This window comes from Castor canadensis, chromosome 2 (assembly GCF_047511655.1).
Source record: "Castor canadensis chromosome 2, mCasCan1.hap1v2, whole genome shotgun sequence".
Taxonomy (NCBI): Eukaryota; Metazoa; Chordata; class Mammalia; order Rodentia; family Castoridae; genus Castor; species Castor canadensis.
Genome location: NC_133387.1, coordinates 72916531 through 72921436, shown reverse-complemented (window position 1 = coordinate 72921436; position 4906 = coordinate 72916531). Strand labels below are relative to the sequence as shown.

The window sequence follows — 4906 nt, the reverse complement described above, 5'->3', positions numbered from 1 at the left end:
CCCTGCTCGATCACATAAAATACTAGTAATTAATTTCTGCCTGCTCTTGAGTAATATTTTTCTTGCACCATCTTGATGATATTTACAACACTTGACCTTGAACTCTAGTTACTTGTATCCAGCCTTTTGTCTTGGACCTGTTTATCAGCTCTGAGAATGCAGACAATTCTTATTCATCACTTCATGTACCAGCAAATGGCAGGACACATGAGAGGGGCTCCCTACATGTGAGTGACTGAATGAATTTTGGCATTTGGTGGCTGACCTGTCTTTTCATAAATGTCTAGATTAAGCTAATAAAGATTATTTTTTGTTCCTTAAATACATGGTACTTGTCTGTGGGATTGGGAATTGTGGCATGGTTTTAGGCTGAGTGATTTACAATCCAGCCTGGGATTGCAGCTGTGGTGTCTGCGACCACATAGAGAAAAATCTACAGTAAGGTAATGGCTTTTGATGTGTTGCTAGTCCTTCATATGTTCTTTCTTTCTTTTTATATTGAAATCCTTATTAGACATAAAATGAAACAAGTTTTATTCTTTTTGCTCCACATTTCTTTAGACCTTTGAAGTTTGGCAAGGTATTGATTTGGATTCAAACCACAGTGAGGTAAAAACTTCTGTGAGTACATTTAATTTGCACTGACATCTTTGGAAATCAGCCCAGAGAATTTCCCCTTCGACCTGTGGCTGTGGTATATGCCACAAGAGAAAACTGATTAGTTCTTGATGTTGTGTAGCACTTAGCCTTTTCCTTCTAGCTAAAATTTAGATTATTAGTTTGTGGTAGGTATCCTGGAATTAGAAGGGAATTCACAAGGATGACTGGTTCTTCTTCTTATTTTCTGCTTCCATTGGCCTATAGATATTCTATGGGGAAAGCAAAATAATTGAGGTTTTCCTCATTTGATTTTGAGGTAATATGGAGTGGTTTAATTTTTTGGTGAAGACAGTGATTAGAATATTATGCAACCCTTGGAAAAGAGATCGTAAAAGCTATTAGGTCTGGGTTTGTGATAGTTAAATTTCTATTCTGTGAGCTCTTTCATTCCTGACATAATCATTGCAGGCATCTCGATCAAGGCAGCAGGATGTCAGTTGAGTGGATGTGATGCTGAATGATCGGGTTGATTAAAGGAGATAGATTACATAGCTAATAAGAACTTGCTTTAGAGAATAAAATTTAGTAAATAAATTAGACTATAATTGGATATTGGAGTAAATTTGATGTGTCTTGTGCAAACTTTACATTTGGAAAATAATTTCTTTTTATGTATCTCTGTATGTATGGAACTGAGTCAGGGAAGTGTAAAGAGATGGTTTGTATGTATCTTTGTACTTTTATAGATAGATGTGTCAGTTTTGACTAAAAACATAAAAAGACAAAAAGTTAAAGCTTCAATACATTAATAAAAAGCTATTTAGTTCCATAATTTTAGCTACATTTAAATGACTTAAAATTCATTTTGTCAAGAACTTCAAATAATATTTATTTGAAAAAATACTTTCAATTTAGCACTATAAAAGAATTAATTTGAAGATCCCCAATTGGAATAATTAGGTCTTAGTTAAAGCAAATTATGTCTTAGTTAAGGTAAAATTGAGCTGTCTAAGGATTTAGAAGGAGTAAATTAAACACAAAGGATTTCATTGATTATACAGAGTATTTTATTTGTTTTTGGATATATTTTAAGGTTGGGATAAATTTTATAGTAATCACGAATGAATACTGATTAGGAAAATTACTAAAGTAAATGTATTTTTTATCATGCCTTTGTTTCTACTCTGAGAAATGGAGTAGGATTTATTGAGACAGCATTTTCTTGTTTTTGAACTCGGGATCTCATGCTTGCTAAGCAGGTGTTCCTATCCTTTGCGCCACTCCACCAGCCCTTTTGTGTGATGGGTTTTTTTTGAGATAGGGTCTTGCAAACTATTTGCCCAGGGATGGCTTTGAACTGTGATCCTTGTGAGTAGCTAGGATTACAGTCTCAAGCCACCAGGGCTCAGTAGCATTTTCTTATTGAACAGGATTTTTGAAACTAACCTTGATACATATATCATTCTAGAATACACTTCTTTTATTTTATTGATCTTAGATACTTTACCTATTATTAGTTTTGAAAATTATCTAAAAATATTAGGAAAACCACTCCTACACACCTGTAGTTCATTGGGTTAAGACTCCATGTGGGAGTCCCATGTCTGTGAAGCAGATTACTTTGAGAGATGTAGTATCTTGATGGTTTTGGAAGAGGATTAGTCCTTCCTCTGTTGACACTGCTGGCTTTCTGTGCCTCTGGGAGGAGAAATGTAGTTATTGCAGTAAAGACTCAACCTAGTTTATTAATCTGCTTTTCCTAGTGTAGAAATTAAAAAGACTATAGGATTTAGTTTAATTACAATTGTAATGATTGTGAAGTATTGGAATGGAGTAAAGGATTCAAAGTAATATGAATTTATCTTTTCAAAATGTCAAGTTAGCATCATCCTGGCCTCCAATCATGGCACAAATGTCACCAAGTAATAGTTAACCTGACATGTGAGAGACATCTCAGTATTTTCTTTTCCATTCCACTCCACTCCATTCCATTCTGTTACATTACAAAAAAAAAAAGAAACAAAACCTTTTTAGGAACCATTCATGAACCTTTATAGGAACCATCAATGAGAGATGGCTCACAGTTTGAAAAACACTTGTCTACTTAATAACCCCTGCCTGTATCCAGTACTCTTCCACACAAGCAGTTTTTATTCTTTATAAGTATGCATCCAAGCAGTCTTTTTATACTATATGCTTTTTCATTCAGGTAAGGAGGTGTAAAATCGGAAAGCATAAATATAGGATCAAACAGGAACATGAGTCTTACTTATTTGAAGAAGTTTAAGAAGACTCATGACAAAAACACTTATGGAGTAGAGAGATAAAATCTGTCTTGATCAGTTCTGGGCTTTATTTCCCTCTGGCTAGAAAGAACTATACCTGGCAATGCTTCTGTATTTGAGGAACTGGATGGCTCCATAGTCACATACTGGGCAACCGTGAATATAGTCTGTCACCTACCCTCAAAACACCTGAGAGAAGCTGTATGATCTGAATCTCTTTTCTGGGATTTAGGTTACAAGGAAGACCTGAAAGTCCCAAGGGGCCTAAAAGATTTAAGAGGTAGATAATTCTGGAATTTAAAAGTGGTGATCCTGAAATCTTTAATATTTCATTGTCAAGTACAATTAAGTAGTAAAACTTAGAACTCTTGACAAAGAGTAAGGATTGGTTTATGGGGGCCTCTTGCTTAAGAAATCCTGTAGGGAACGTGGGTCTGTCAAACTGTGTTCTGCCAGTTATCCAAGGGGAAGTATAAACCGCGAGTCTATTTCCCTAAGGTCAGAGCATATTCTGTTCATCCTGTAATAATCTTTCTCCATGAGTACCATGCTCCTTCTAGTTTGTAACCATGGCTATTGAACATAGGTGAAATGGCAAGAGTGAAGGTTCTGGTTTTTTTCCTCCCTCTTAAAGCATTTATCTAACTGCCGTGCTGGGTTGATGATGCCTGTTCACTATAGCTTCCTCTGTTAAGGTCCTTTCAGAGCAGGGATACCGTCCATCTTTGTGCTGCTTCCAGATACCATCTCTGTGTGAATGTTTGTTGATTCTATTTTTAACATTACATCCTTTGTGTGAGCTGCCATAAGGCTAGGATGACCAAATGTCCTGTTTTTCTCCTAGGTTTTCCCTGGTTAAGTTCCATTCTTTTGTTTGTGATACCTAGAAAACCTTTTGTGAAGGCAGTCTGTATTTCTGTATTGAGTTAAATCTAAATTCAAGCAAAACTATACCTTTGAAATTGTGTAGTGTAAGCCTCTTCAAGAATCCCTGTAGTGAAGACTAAGCGACCACAGAGAAAATGACCTCCAGGTCCAAAGTAGGGGGCTAGTTTACATGGATTTAAGAGATCCTATCAAAGTGAGAACTAGCCACAGTGGACACTGTGGCAGTCCACTGCTTTCCAGATGGTCTGAGAATTGACACGCTCCCCTCCTCACGCCCCTTTTATCTTAGCCCTTGACACAGATATTAATAAATCTGCCTGCTATGAGATTTTGAAAGCTTTTCAGGCTCATGGTGATAATGATCACATGCGTCCCTTTTGTCTGACTTGGTCTTCTACCTTCAGACCTCCATGTTTTCCCCATAGGGACCCTGGCCCCTTTCCAGAATGGAATTTAAAAGTATCTCTTCTTTATCCCAGTGCCAGTAGATCAGTTTGTTATAGCCCTCCTTTGGTCTCCACACCCCCCTTCCCCTTTCTTGTGTCATTTGGGTTCATGTCTGTCTCTCCTATTATATCTGTTAAGAGCAGGGATTATGTGTGACTTTTTTTTTCTTCTCATTAGCTGGCACCATACTTGGTTCATTATAGGGATCTAATAAATGTTGCAACAAGAAATAATAAATGAATAAACGATGTATGTACCACATTTTAGCTGTTTATTGTGCTGTACTATGCATTCATTCTTTCATTCATTAATCAACAAACATTTATTGAGAAATATTGTATTTATTGCTGAGGATATAACAAGGAAATAGACACAATTACTACCCTCAAGAAACCCACAACCTATTATATGTAAAGGTACTTGGTTTTTTTCTGTCTCAGAAAGCATAGGCAGTTAACATTGGTGAATGACCCACATCTATAGAATTGACATCTCTTTTCTGCTTGAATCACTTGCCTCCTTTTGCCCTCCTCAGGTATACAGCGGGTCATGTGGCTGCATATACTTGGGTGCTGTAGTCATTGTGGAGTGACTGATCAGTCATGGGCCACAGTACATTTTAAAACAATCTCAAGTACTGAAAAGGAATTGATCTTGTCTAGTCACAGTATACATCTCATGCTGAG

General features: G+C 36.6%; 1 protein-coding gene across 4 annotated transcripts in view; it reads left to right on the top strand.

Moving 5' to 3' along the window:
* The window catches only part of Dock4 (dedicator of cytokinesis 4), a 433717-nt gene that overhangs the window by 67098 nt on the left and 361713 nt on the right, over positions 1–4906 (top strand). The gene's annotated exons all lie outside the window — the stretch shown is intronic.